Below are 13,478 nucleotides of genomic sequence, written 5' to 3' on the forward strand. Positions count from 1 at the left end.
CCAAATTCTTACTGTTTTCCCACCATCTCATCTTGATATTTATGGAATAGTCAGTTTGGCAACTTTCTCCTCTGAAGGAAATAATTTTTTCAAGGCAACAATATTTCTCTTAAGTGGATTTTAAGTCACATAAACGAATAACCACTAGGAATAGCTAACTAAATCTTAGGATAGAATACTAAAAGAAATGGATAAAATTTTCTGTTACTAGTTTATAAATATGTTCTTAAAGTTCGATTAAGAAAAAAGTCACTCATTCCATATTCTATAAATCTGTATGAAGATCTAACACATGGATTTAAAAATATTTTTATGGGGAGAGTATAGATCATTAACCTGTCCTTTTCCCAATGTTTATATGCAGCCTTTCTCACCTCGCTTGTACATTATTAGTAAATTCTCCATTATTTGTGCTTTTTACTAGACCTTCACTGGGCACTAGTAATCACTGAGATTTAAATCATAGAAATTCAACATAAAATTAAACATATATCCCAAATTCATCTAAACATTGGTAGTCAAAATGGTCAAACAACTCATTAGTTTGAATAAGTTATATTTTTATACTATGCGGCCAGAGACATTTGGAAATAAATTCTGAGATATGATAAAAAGATAAATTCTAGGAGAACATGTATGTTTATAAGATAACTAAATAAGTGTGAATGGAGCTTACATTTGTTTCTAATTTTTCAAGTACATTTTTTTTTATATTTCAAAGGCTCTCCGTATATTATCTCACTTGACTGGTTTTTCACTACAACTTAAGGGCAAGACATCCTCAAGCCAATCTGATATATAAAGACCCTAGAGCCACAGGGGCTTAGGAAAGTGCGTAACTTCAAGGGACTTGGTATAGGCAAAGCTCTGCTGGGCAAAGCTCTGCTGGGACCTGATTCAACTCTGACACTTCTCTATCTCACTGAAATGAAAAGTTTAACACATTGGGGCGCCTGGGTGGCTCAGTGGGTTAAGCTGCTGCCTTCAGCTCAGGTCATGATCTCAGGGTCCTGGGATCGAGCCCCGAATCGGGCTCTCTGCTCAGCAGGGAGCCTGCTTCCTCCTCTCTCTCTGCCTGCCTCTCTGCCTGCCTCTCTGCCTGCTTGTGATCTCTGTCTGTCAAATAAATTAATTAATTAATTTAAAAAAATCTTTAAAAAAAAAAAGTCTAACACATCAAAAAAAAAAAATTAAGTGTACTTTATTTTCTAAAAACTGTGATGTATACTCCAAAGCATTTTGAGAGGGTTCAAAGAAATAAATAAATAAAAAGAATGCTCATTTCAAACCAAAAATTAAGCTAAAAATAAAATGCTGATTTCCCTAAATGCTTAGAAATCACAGATATATATATTATTTTTTCCAAATCATGGTTTCCACTGGTGAAATATTCGTATGCTATGGTGCCTGGGTGGCTCAGTCATTAAGCATCTGCTTTCAGCTCAGGTCATGATCCCTGGGTCCTGGGATCCAGCCCCACATTCGGCTCCCTGCTCAGCAGGAAGCCTGTTTCTCCCTCTGCTGCTCCCCCTGCTGTGTTCCCTCTCTAGCTGTGTTTCTCTTTGTCAAACAAATAAGCAAAATCTTTAAATAAAATAAAATAAAATAAATTCATACGCTATAGTTTAAATATTTCCAAATTCTTCCAAGCTTGTGGACTTTTCAATGGATAAGACACTTGTAGAGATAGGGCAGTTATATTTACTTAAGCTAAAATATAAACTATTGGGAAAAATCAAATCCATATAAAACCACCAAACTGTGAGGAATTTAACTGAAAGCATACGAAGAAGGCTGGAAATTTTCTTCAGATAAACTGCTTTTCTAGCTGAACTTGCTATACTATCTCCCTTTATTTGGACAATTAGTCTAGAAAGAACGCTGTGGACTCTTCCAGTTTGGCTCTTCCCTACGACAGAAAACCTGTCTTTTGTGTACTAATAGCAACCCCTGCTCCCTTTTCCCCCCCTTACCCCCCCTCCCCGCCCCCCACTTAGCCTGAGTTGCTAGGGGTAAGAAGACAAGGTGACAAACGACTGGCTGGTATGGATCTGCTTTCTGGAGGGGCCAGTGTAGGAGGCCTGACTGGTTGACTTCTGTACCTCTGAGGGGTCACAGTGAGGGTTTAGAGAGCAGCCCCTGGTTACTCACTGAAGAGGGCTATTTGTTTCCTTAGAGCTAGAGTGCAAGGGTTTTCCCAATTTGTCTGGACACTTACAGTCTTATGGTATGACCTGGGAATGACTGAGGGTTTTCCTGATGGTCAGATATAATCAAGGCACTGTGTACACTATAGGGCTTCTTGACAGGCTTGTTTCTTCCCACAGTGCCAGGTACTTTTCAGTATCTGTACCACAGAAAAGGAGAAACCCACACAACACCATTTGTTTCAAAGGCCACACAGACTGGAGTTAGGCTGTAACTTCCATTCAGAAATCACTGACCTGGGTCAGTGATGAATGAGGACCACGAAGTAAAAAGACCCTGAGAGGAAAATACTGAGGAGGCAAACACTTTGCAGAGAGGATTACAAATCTGGCACAGGGCCAAGTGAACGAAACAAAGAACAAGATGTCAGGATCTCTAATTCTTAGGGTGGGAATAGATGGCTCCCATCAAGAGGCTCCATTCAGTATAACTGTCTGGGGTTCCCCATTTCCAACATGGGACTGTTGAAATGCTGATGCTGACCTTCCCTCCTTCCCCTGCTGGGGGCGCTAATGAAATAAAATCCCTTTCAAAGCACACAGTTGTCAACTAAGGTCATCCTATTCTAAATTTTAAAGAACTGGCATTTTAAATATCAAGTCATTCAACAACATAATATTTTGATAATCACCCAGAAGTAAATCAAAATTATCCAAATGCAAAAACTCAGAGAGAGAAAATAAAGAAAAACTGATGTGATTACGGTTTACCATTTGGCATGGGATTGTGGCTGTTAGAGGTGAGGCTCTTGAGGCTCCCCTTTTTTATTTTCCATTTAAGAAAATATTCTCAGTGAAACAGAATATACTAGGCTAGGCTAGTATATACTAGCTAGACTAGGCTCACAGAACATACTAGGCTAGAATATACTAAGCTAGACTAGGCTCACGTTCTCCTGAATCCAATACCATTTTCCCTACCCTATACTTCTCTTACTTAAATCAGTATTTTCTACTCACTTCTTACAAATCCTTAGGTAAAATACATCTAGACTTCCACTTTTACATAGAATATATTTATTCACAAACGTTTTATGTCTGAGGCCTTTGGTATGAATTTCTCCAAAGAAATTTTCACAAGAACCCTAATTTCACCAGAATGCTCTTTCTTCCCGGTTTTATGAATGAAATTAAACAATAATCCTAACACAGACAGCATCCTCTTAAGAAGAACATGTAGGAGAAAAGGAGCTTGATAGGAATGGCCAAGGCATATCTAAACTCCAGGGACTTGTAAATGTCACCCATTATTTATTCCAAAGTATTTATAAACACCTACCAACACCACATACTGCCCTAGGTGTGGGGACAAAGAGGTGAACAAGAACTCATCCCTACCATAAAAAGTATACTTTAAGAAGACAGATATACAAGTTATTCGAATATAGAGCAAGTGTTACTTGACATAGGTGAACTCAAGGTGCTATGAGGAAAAAAAATGGAGGAAAGGGCACCTAGCCTTTCATTTATTTAATAAGGATTGAGAACTTATTTAATTCATTTATTTAATAAGTATTAAGAATTCTCATGTGCTAGAAGTTTTTGTAGCCATTGCATACATGTGATCAAAAAGACAAAGTAGAGGAATTTAGGAATTTCCAAGAGGAAATTATTATTTATTTTATTTTATTTACTTATTTGACAGAGAGAGATCACAAGTAGGCAGAGAGGCAGGCAGAGAGAGAGGGGGAAGCAGGCTCCCCGCTGAGCAGAGAGCCTGATGTGGGGCTCAATCCCAGGACCCTGAGATCATGACCTGAGCCGAAGGCAGAGTTTAACCCACTGAGCCACCCAGCACCCCGGAAATTATTTTTAATCTTAGTCTTAAAGACTTAGTCAATTAGCCAGATGAAGGAGCTGCATAAAGAGGAGCACTCTTACAAGGAAGGAAGATTTTATGTGGGGGTCCAGACACAATACAGCAAATACATGAAACCACAAGTATTACAATGAAGACCACTAATTAGACTATGCACAGAAATATACTCTATTTTTAGATAGAGAGGTATTAATATCATACATCATTTCCTAATTTTATACTACAATTTCCTGTAATATAGCTGTTAATATGATGGTCATATGTTGTGTTTTCTAATTTTTATTACACAGGATTACTGAATTTCTGGCAGATGTTAAAGAAATTGAAGTTCAGCTTTCCAAACTCCAGCACATTCTACAGGCAGGAGTTACTATTGATGTCTAAGAAAATAGGCAGTGATCTATTTCTAATCAGTAAAAAGCTGGGTACAGTAGTTTGTAATTCAGAAATTTTTGGAAAGCTCAAAATTCTTTCAAATCACTGATGGAGTCAGTAACTTAATAGTTATACTTGCCTTCAGACTCATATATTAACAAGTGCTGTTTCTAATTGGCCCTGATATTTCTCATATTAAGTTAAATTTCTTTTTTCTGAAAATCTGCCCACGATCTTGTGAGTAAATGTTGCACTAGTGCAGATATTTCTTTCTCTGAAAATAACACCTTTATCCAATAGAGGAGATACCTGACTGCTTAGCATTGCTAAGAGTTAAAATACTGACATTTTAAGATAAGATGTTATGATTCACTCTGTCTTTAAGTTCCACGGATGCTGCAGGTTATATCTGCACTAGAAATTAGCAATCTAAGGCATGATCAGAAGTCAAATTTGTCCCCTCGGAAGGGGCAAATAATACTCAATCCCTAAGCGTATAACTAACTGTTAAACTAAAATGAAGAAATTTACATTTTTCTTCCAATTTTTTTTTTATGTTAAACTAAATAATTCCCTTATGGTAATGCCTTTGCCTTAGAGACGTACCTTAAAAAAAAAAAAATGGAAAAAGGCAGGAGCAATTATGGAATTAATGATTATCACTAATAATGGTAAATTTTTTTAAAGATTTTATTTATTTATTTGACACAGAGAGAGAGAGAGAGAGATCACAAGTAGGCAGAGAGGCAAGCAGAGAGAAAGAAGGGGAAGCAGGCTCCCTGCCGAACAGAGAGCCTGATGTAGGGCTCGATCCCAGGACCCTGGGCTCATGACGTGAGCCAAAGGCAGAGGCTTTAACGCACTGAGCCATCCAGACACCCTAATAATGTTAAATTTTAAATAATGTAAGGTATTTTAGTGTTCCTTCTTATCTTATGAAAAGTAACCATTCAGTTGCAAAAATGAGGGAAAAACCCATTTTATTCTTTTCTTTCCTTTAATCTCATGTGAAACAAAAAAGAGGGGGAAATGCAAAGCCAGTAATGAAAGGCTCCCTGTTTGAGAGAGTGGTAACTTTTATCAGCAGATTTTGGGCAAGAGAAGGGACAGGATGAGAGGGTGCAGCTATAAGAATGGATGACTAGGGGGCGCCTGGGTGGCTCAGTGAATTAGGCCACTGCCTTTGGCTCAGGTCATGATCTCAGGGTCCTGGTATCGAGCCCCGCATCAGGTTCTCTGCTCAGTGGGGAGCCAGCTTCCTCCTCTCTCTCTACCTGCCTCTCTGCCTACTGTGATCTCTCTCTTTCTCTGTCAAATAATAAATAAAATCTTAAAAAAAAAAAAATGGATGGCTAGTGTTAATGATATTTAATTGCACTGACTTGTAGAACAGACAGATATATATATATATCTATATATATATATATATATATATAATTGGTCAATTGATTTTAGGAAAATCCTTTTGACCTTCAACCATTATTATACTAGTCATACGTATCTTCTCTGATATGTTGATGAACTTATCATATCAATGATTAATACTGTTTCACTATTACCATATGCAGAAAGTAGTATTCATTCATTCTTTCTAAAATGATTTAGGGACGTCTGAGTGGCTCAGTTAAGCTGCTGATCAAGCCTCATGTCCCTGACATAACTCCATGCTCAATGGGGAGTCTGCTTGTCTTTCTCTTTCTTCCTCTGCCCCCTCCCACTTGTGCACACATTCTCTCTCCCTCTCTCTCTCAAATAAATAAAATATTTAAAAAAAATAAAAATAAAAATAAAATGGTTTAATGTGCCAAACGAGCAAACTATCAGCTGTAAGATCTTGGAGAGTCAACTTTTCTTCTGAAGCAGAGTTTCTTCATAGATAAAACTTAGACAGCAGAACCACAGGGTAGTGTTTCATATGACATAGTGAATGTGTAAGAATATGCGAAATTTCCACTGTAAAGTGCAGTGTTATTATTTCGCAGATGTCTGTATCTCCATTGATCCCCCACCTATTGGTTTTCCTGCTTCTTACCCTGGCTCCTTTACTCAAATTTCTATGTGTTCCTTTGATACCATGACATCCTTATCAAAACACATATCACATTCTATTATAATCACTGGTTATTTGCTCAGTCTTTCCTGTTTAAGTTCTTGGAGAGCAAAAATTATATTTATTAATTTTTGCTTCCTCTGTCCTGGTGCTGGGCCTGGCAAAATGGAGAATGAATGGATAAATAAACAATCTGTAGATCTTATGTGCTCTGGATCTGTGCAGAGGCTATACAATTAAAAATTTATAAATAATGGGATAAAAGAAGTAAATCGCTTTTTAAAACAATGAGGAAATTATTACTGAATGCTTGTTTAACAAATCCACTGAAGGGACACCTGGGTGACTCAGTCAGTTACCTGAGCCTTCAGCTCCGGTAATGATCCCAGGGTCCTGGGATTGAGGCCCACTTCGGGCTCCCTGCTCAGCAGACAGCCTGCTTCTCTCTCTGCCTCTACCTGCCAATCCCCCTGTTTGTGCTCTCTCTCTCTCTGACAAATAAATAAATAAAATCTTAAAAAAAAAAAAAAGTTAAAAAACAAAACAAAACCCACTGAAGAAGCTGCTGATTAATTAGGATTTATAAGTAGTTATTGAATAGAATTTTTACCTTGAAATATGAAAAATATGTATTATTAAGTATATTTTTATTATTTTTTGGTAACTGAGGTTATGGGTGACTATTTTCATAACATGAAAATGGAAATATTCAAAATTGACCTTTTAAAAATATAATGAGATACAGAATTAAGGAAAACCACATTTAAAAAAAAAAAACTTTGAGAAATAAAGACTAAATGGAAGAGACACAAGATGAAACAAACACAACAGATAATGCCTTAGGAGAATCAGAATGTTAAAAAAAAAGATAGGGAAAATATTTAATCAAAAAGAAATTTAAAAAGGGATTTTTAAAACCGCATTTTAGGGGAAATGATAAACACTGAAGATAGGTAAAAGGTGATATAAAGTTGACTCTTGAATGATGGAGGGGTTAGGGTACTAACCTCTTCCCTCTGTTCCAGTCAAAAATAGATGTATAACTTTTGTCTCACCCATAACTTAACTTCTAATAGTCCATTGTTGACCAGAAGCCTTGCCCATAATATAAACAGTCAATTAACACATATTTTATATGTGATATGTGTTATGTGCTGTATTCTTACAATGAAGTAAGCTAGAGAAAAGAAAATGTTATTAAGAAAATGGTGAGGAAGAGGGGCACCTGGGGGGCTCAGTGGGTTAAGCCTCTGCCTTCAGCTCAGGTCATGACCTTAGGATCCTGGGATTGAGCCCCGAGTTAGGCTCTCTGCTCGGCAGGGACCCTGCTTCACCCTCTCTCTCACTGCCTGCCTCTCTGCCTACTTGTGATCTCTGTCTGTCAAATAAATGAAATTTTTAAAAAACGGTAAGGAAGAGAAAATACAGGTACAGCACTGTACTATATTTATGGGGAAAAAAAAAAATCCCTATGTAAGTCGCTCTACACATGGTTTGAACCCATGTTGCCCAAGGGTCAACTACGGATAATAGAAGACCCTAAAGAAGAAAACAAAAGCAAGGGAACAGAATAGATGCAAAAAATTGTAATTCCAGAAAATTTCCCTGAAATAATAATAACAGATTACATACTGAACAGCATGTCTGACAATAGTTAGCCAGACAGTCTGACTACCAAAAGATACATTCTAGCAAATTTATTGTATATTAAAGAAAAAGAAAAAGTCCTTCGGGCATTTAGAAAAAGAGATCACATGATATATGGGGGAATTTAGATTATCATTAAATTTTAACAATAGCAATTTATGCCAGTAGAAAAATGAAGATACTGAAGGAAAGAAAATGTGAGCCCAGGAATCTGGTAGAGAATGAGCTTCAAAAAACCAAAATGCCTACACATATGAATGGATGGTGAGCATTAACTACAGAGTTAACCTGTCCTGAGGCCACATGGCAGTTTGAAAGGGGAGAATATATTATGTATTAGCTATTTACTCTGACAATGTGGATTTTGTATGACTATTAAAAATTGAGAGAGAATAGAGAAAGCATATGCATTTTTTTGTTTTCAGTATTCATATTGGTAGATGGATTAGTACTTTTATCCTGAGACTGTTGGGTGTAATGCTTTAAAACAAATAAGTTATTATGGACTATATTAATTCTAATATCACTTTTATCATTGAATATCAAAATTATGGGTATGGAAAAGAAAGAGATAAAGATATAATAATAAAAGATTAAATTAAAGTTTTGGTATCCTCTTATCTGAATTCAAAGTGTCAATATGAACTAACTGCCCACTCAAAAGGGCTAGAAATAATGACCAACCCAGTAGCAATGAGCATCCTTAGTGTCTAGACTGTGATCTAGAAATACTGTTTCTCACTAGAGGAAACTAGGAGTTTTTCAGAAAACATTGGTTTATTCCATGTTTGGTGCAGGATATGTAAAACATAAGCTTGGGACATCTTATGTTTAACTTATGCTTATCTTATTTTATAGATTAAAAGAGATTTAAAGACATACCTGATTTTTAAAAGTTGGCAAAGTTGACAATAATGTCAATAGGTTCATCTTTGAGTGATAAAGCTACTTTTAAAATGGAAGGAACATATGATAATAAAAGTCAGGATAGTGGTTATTTATGGGGAGAGGCAGAGGTTGTGACTGGGACAGGGCACAATAGAGGGATTTCTCAGTTGTCTAGCAAAATTCTATTTCTTAATGTGGGTAGTAGTGTCATTATAATAAGTCATGAAGCCATAAGTTTCATTTAGGTGATTCTGTATATTTGTGTTCTATTTTGTAACAAAAGCTATATAAAATTAAAAAGCAGCCATTTCTAATATTAAGCTATAAAGTTACAGATATAATTGTAAGGCACAAGGGAAACTCTTTAAAAATTAGAGTGAAATGTTATAATGCTCTGTTTACTATCGGCTACATCTCCATGGTCACATATCTAATCTCTCATTGATCCAAACCTTTAGGTGTATGTAACGAAGTAATTATTGGTTATCTATCTAGACAAGTAGTTAAAGAACACTCTTATTGTTCTGATTCAATCTTAAGCTAATCTAATTATAACACTGACCTCATAAAAATCAGTTGGCAATTTTGATTTTTACCATTTGAAATAATTACGCCTTTAAATTCTCTTCCATTAAGCTTTTAAAAAAATCAATAGATGTCACTTTGGAATCTGTAAAGTACCTGTATAAATTCTCTAAGGTCAATGAAATATGAATGTCAGCGTCATAATTTAAACCAAACATACAATGTATTCTTTTAAAATTAAATTAACTTGTGTCTTTGCAAAATGGCTAAATGGCTAAGATGGCCAACTTCCTGAACTGTGACTCAAATGGGAGCACGCAGGAAAACTGATACCCAGTGCTCATGAAATACCAAGACTTTTATTTCTCTCCTGTTCTCAGCCCATGTTTCCTTAATTTAAAAAAAAAAAACAGTGATTGATTTTTTTAGATAAGTAACAATACTAGGCATTTCTCTACATTGAAAGAAACCTATTCCTCTAACAGATCACGTACACAAATAAATTTGTGTTTCCTCCAACATTATCTCTGATTTTTTAATTCAGCAACAAAAAGACCAGTTTCATATTTCAGACACCCTTACATTATTTAAAAAACATCATAGGACTATGGAATAAGAAAAATTCTTTTTCACTGACTTGTAAATGTAAACAAATGTAGGTAGTATAGTGCAGAAGTACTGCGTGAAAAGTGTATTTTTATTCCTTAAAACATTTATTTAAAGGAGGTTGATTTTCTTATGTTTTAATTGATTCCTTAAGTGGTCCAAGGGGAATGCAATCTACAGAACTAAGTTTCAAACCAAGTAAATGAAATGTATGAAGTAACGTTATCTAGCCAGTCACAAACTTGGCAGCTGATGTCATAAACAGTGTCACTAGGAGAGTTGTGACTTGCTTGGAGGAAATATGTTGGAACATAATCAATGTTCCAAGAGGTGACCTCCAGATAAATAAGAAAAGTGACTTAGAGGGGAAGATAGAGGTGGTATTTATTCAAAGTATTCCCAATTACTGACTCTGAAGTTTTGCCTATAGTCTCTAGGATAATTTGAAAAGACAATTCCCACTATTATGTCTGAACTTGCCTCCTGTGTTTATGTATAGCATTTCTTGTTTAATATGAGTCTGTCACTGGACTAAGACTTGGCCTTGATTTGACATACTATCAGAAGGTGGTAAAAAATGATGTCCTCAGGAGGCACGAGAACAGGCTTTGGAGTCAAGCAACTATGGACTCACACCCCAGTTCTGCCACATATTCTATGTGCACGGGGCAAATTATATAACTTCCCTGGGTCCCAATTTCTTCTTCAGTAAATGGTGACAACACCATGTACATCTCATGGGTTACCATGAGGACTACGTGAAATAATGTTGATAAAGCACAGAAGACAAGATTGAAAGCCTAGCTGTTATCATTATTAATCAGGATAATAAGTGTTAGTACTAGTATTAGGAAGTTTTCAGTGAATGAAAGACAGGGAAAGCCAACCTGCTACTATGCAAGGTAAGAAAATTAGAGATATGCTTAATTCTTCAAGGAGATAGCTGGAAAGGGGACCCGACCGTGGGGAAATCAGATGCTAATTTTTCATTTCCCTAATCTTATTTTGGTGTCACTTTCATTACAAGGATCTTACACTTTCAATGACAGGTAATTACCAAATGACTTCATGTACAAATAAATCTTCAGCAGTAACTTAAGGTTGGCTGACGGTGAGAGAAAGAGGACTTTTACAAGACTGGACATTAGAACTAGAAAGAAGCAAATGACACAAATGAAGAGAAATTGTTGAGAAAAGGGAATAAGACAGCATCCTTAATAGGACTTTATTCTTGACCATCTCTTCTTCAACTCAAGAGTGTCCCCAAATAATCCAGTCATACTGAGTAAACTCCAGATCCCTATACAGTCAGCACCTCTGTCTCTTTGTCTCTCTGTCCTTCCTCCTGTCCCTCCTCCCTACTCAAGCCATTCCTGTGTGCATTTCATGCCTACTTCCTGATGTCACCTAGCAAGATTCTACTCTTGACAAGGCTAAGTGCAGTACCTCTCATTCCAAGAGGACTCCCCTGACCCACACATTTGTGTTGCTCTTCCCATGTGTTCCCATGATTCCCTAAAATTAGAGAATTTACCACACTGACTGCCTTGGCCTGTCCACTACATTGTCAACTCCACAGACACACCTTTAACATTTGCGGGCCTGAGGCAAGAGGTCAAGCAGAGGTCCACAATGCCAACAAGCTATGAAATAAAATACATTCTGACTTTCAAACAGATTTGGCAGGCTAGCTTCAAATTCAAAATTCTTATATTCCTTCAAGTTCTGCACCATAACTGGGCAGAAAAGGGACAGCAGGAAGGCAGTGCTGACCCTAGTGCCATATTCTTTTTTTTTTTTTTAAGATTTTATTTATTTATTTGACAGAGAGAGATCACAAGTAGACGGAGAGGCAGGCAGAGAGAGAGAGAGAGAGGGAAGCAGGCTCCCTGCTGAGCAGAGAGCCCAATGCGGGACTCGATCCCAGGACCCTGAGATCATGACCTGAGCCAAAGGCAGCAGCTTAACCCACTGAGCCACCCAGGCGCCCCCCTAGTGCCATATTCTTGCCTCTCTTTTCCCCCATCCCATGCTGTACCACCAGGGGCTTTGTGAATGTATGCATCTCCAAGCTCATTTATACCCTCTCAGATAGCTGCTGCTTGTCCACACCTCAGGCTTAGCAACTGAGCTCTTGGGGAGGGATGGACAAAAGAAAGAAGCCATGGAGGCTCAGGAAGTAGGTTTCAAATCTTTTGGGCAGAAGACTCCAAGATCCTGTACAAAGCATATGGTCAGGCTCCAAGTAGATATAGTCCCTTGACTGAGGGACTCTTCATCTCATGCAGGGGGCACAGCCTGGAACTGGACTAAGGATACCATGGAAGCTCTCTGACAGTAGACACTTCCATCTCTTTACTATCTGTAGCACTTAATGTTGGCATCTGAGAGTCACTCCAAAGTATTTTTTTGAGTGAATGAGGATTATTACAAAAGGCATATATTTTTAATTTAAGGTGCCAAATTATCAAAAGATAGTTAGAAAATGTGGTTAGAAACATAGGAAGACAAAGACTGTAAAAGTCTTGAATATTTTAGAAATGACAGAATCATGGAGATTCAAGTAGCAAGAGATGGGGAGAAAGGTTGTATTTTAGATCTTTTTAGGGTCCACACAAAATATGGTTCAAAGAACTAGAGAAAGATACTTTAAAAATGGGTTCTGGTGCGTGTGTGCATGTGTGTGTGTGTGTGTGTGTGTGTGTGTGTGTTTGATGAGGACAATGACCCTAAAACATAGATAAACAAAAATAAACTAAGGATAGACTATAAGAATAACAATAAATGAGTGAGATCCAATGAAATTGCCCTATCAAAAAACAGACCTTCAGCCTCACCATCTAAAATAGCCTATCTGAGGAAAGACCAGAGGCGCAGTTCTCTCTAGGATAGGCAGAATGCTTTGCAGTGTGATCACCAAGCAAGCTGGGTAAAACTTTAAAGGAAACAAAGTAGAAAAGGATGTGGAAGGGCCTGTTTACCAAAGATACCCTTGCAATCAGATTCTGCTAACTACAGGGTATACCACACTTCTTCAGCCTTGTCTCACATTTCTGTGAACTATGAAGTGCTACTAGAGTTTATGCAGATCACCCAACACACACAACCTTGGGAACCACAATTTGAATGCTTGATTAAATCTAAGGCAGGGCATAGAACGTGGAGCTCATAATGATGCTCCAAGTCTCTTTGATGCGGTACTGTTTTCTTTTTGTGGTCTAAAACCCTTGCCCCTTTGGGAAGTAGAGCCCCAAGATGTTCTATAAGAAGAAATTTCTATGTTAATTCTTAGTCCAAAAAGTAAATTTAATGTGCCTTACAGAACAAAGCTTACTTTGGGGCCCTGAAAAGGGCCAAACCA

General features: G+C 37.2%; 1 protein-coding gene across 1 annotated transcript in view; it reads right to left on the reverse strand.

The window, feature by feature from the left end:
• The window catches only part of C4H8orf34 (chromosome 4 C8orf34 homolog), a 383,506-nt gene that overhangs the window by 31,014 nt on the left and 339,014 nt on the right, over positions 1-13,478 (reverse strand).

Source organism: Lutra lutra, chromosome 4 (genome assembly GCF_902655055.1).
Source record: "Lutra lutra chromosome 4, mLutLut1.2, whole genome shotgun sequence".
In the NCBI taxonomy this organism is placed as follows: domain Eukaryota; kingdom Metazoa; phylum Chordata; class Mammalia; order Carnivora; family Mustelidae; genus Lutra; species Lutra lutra.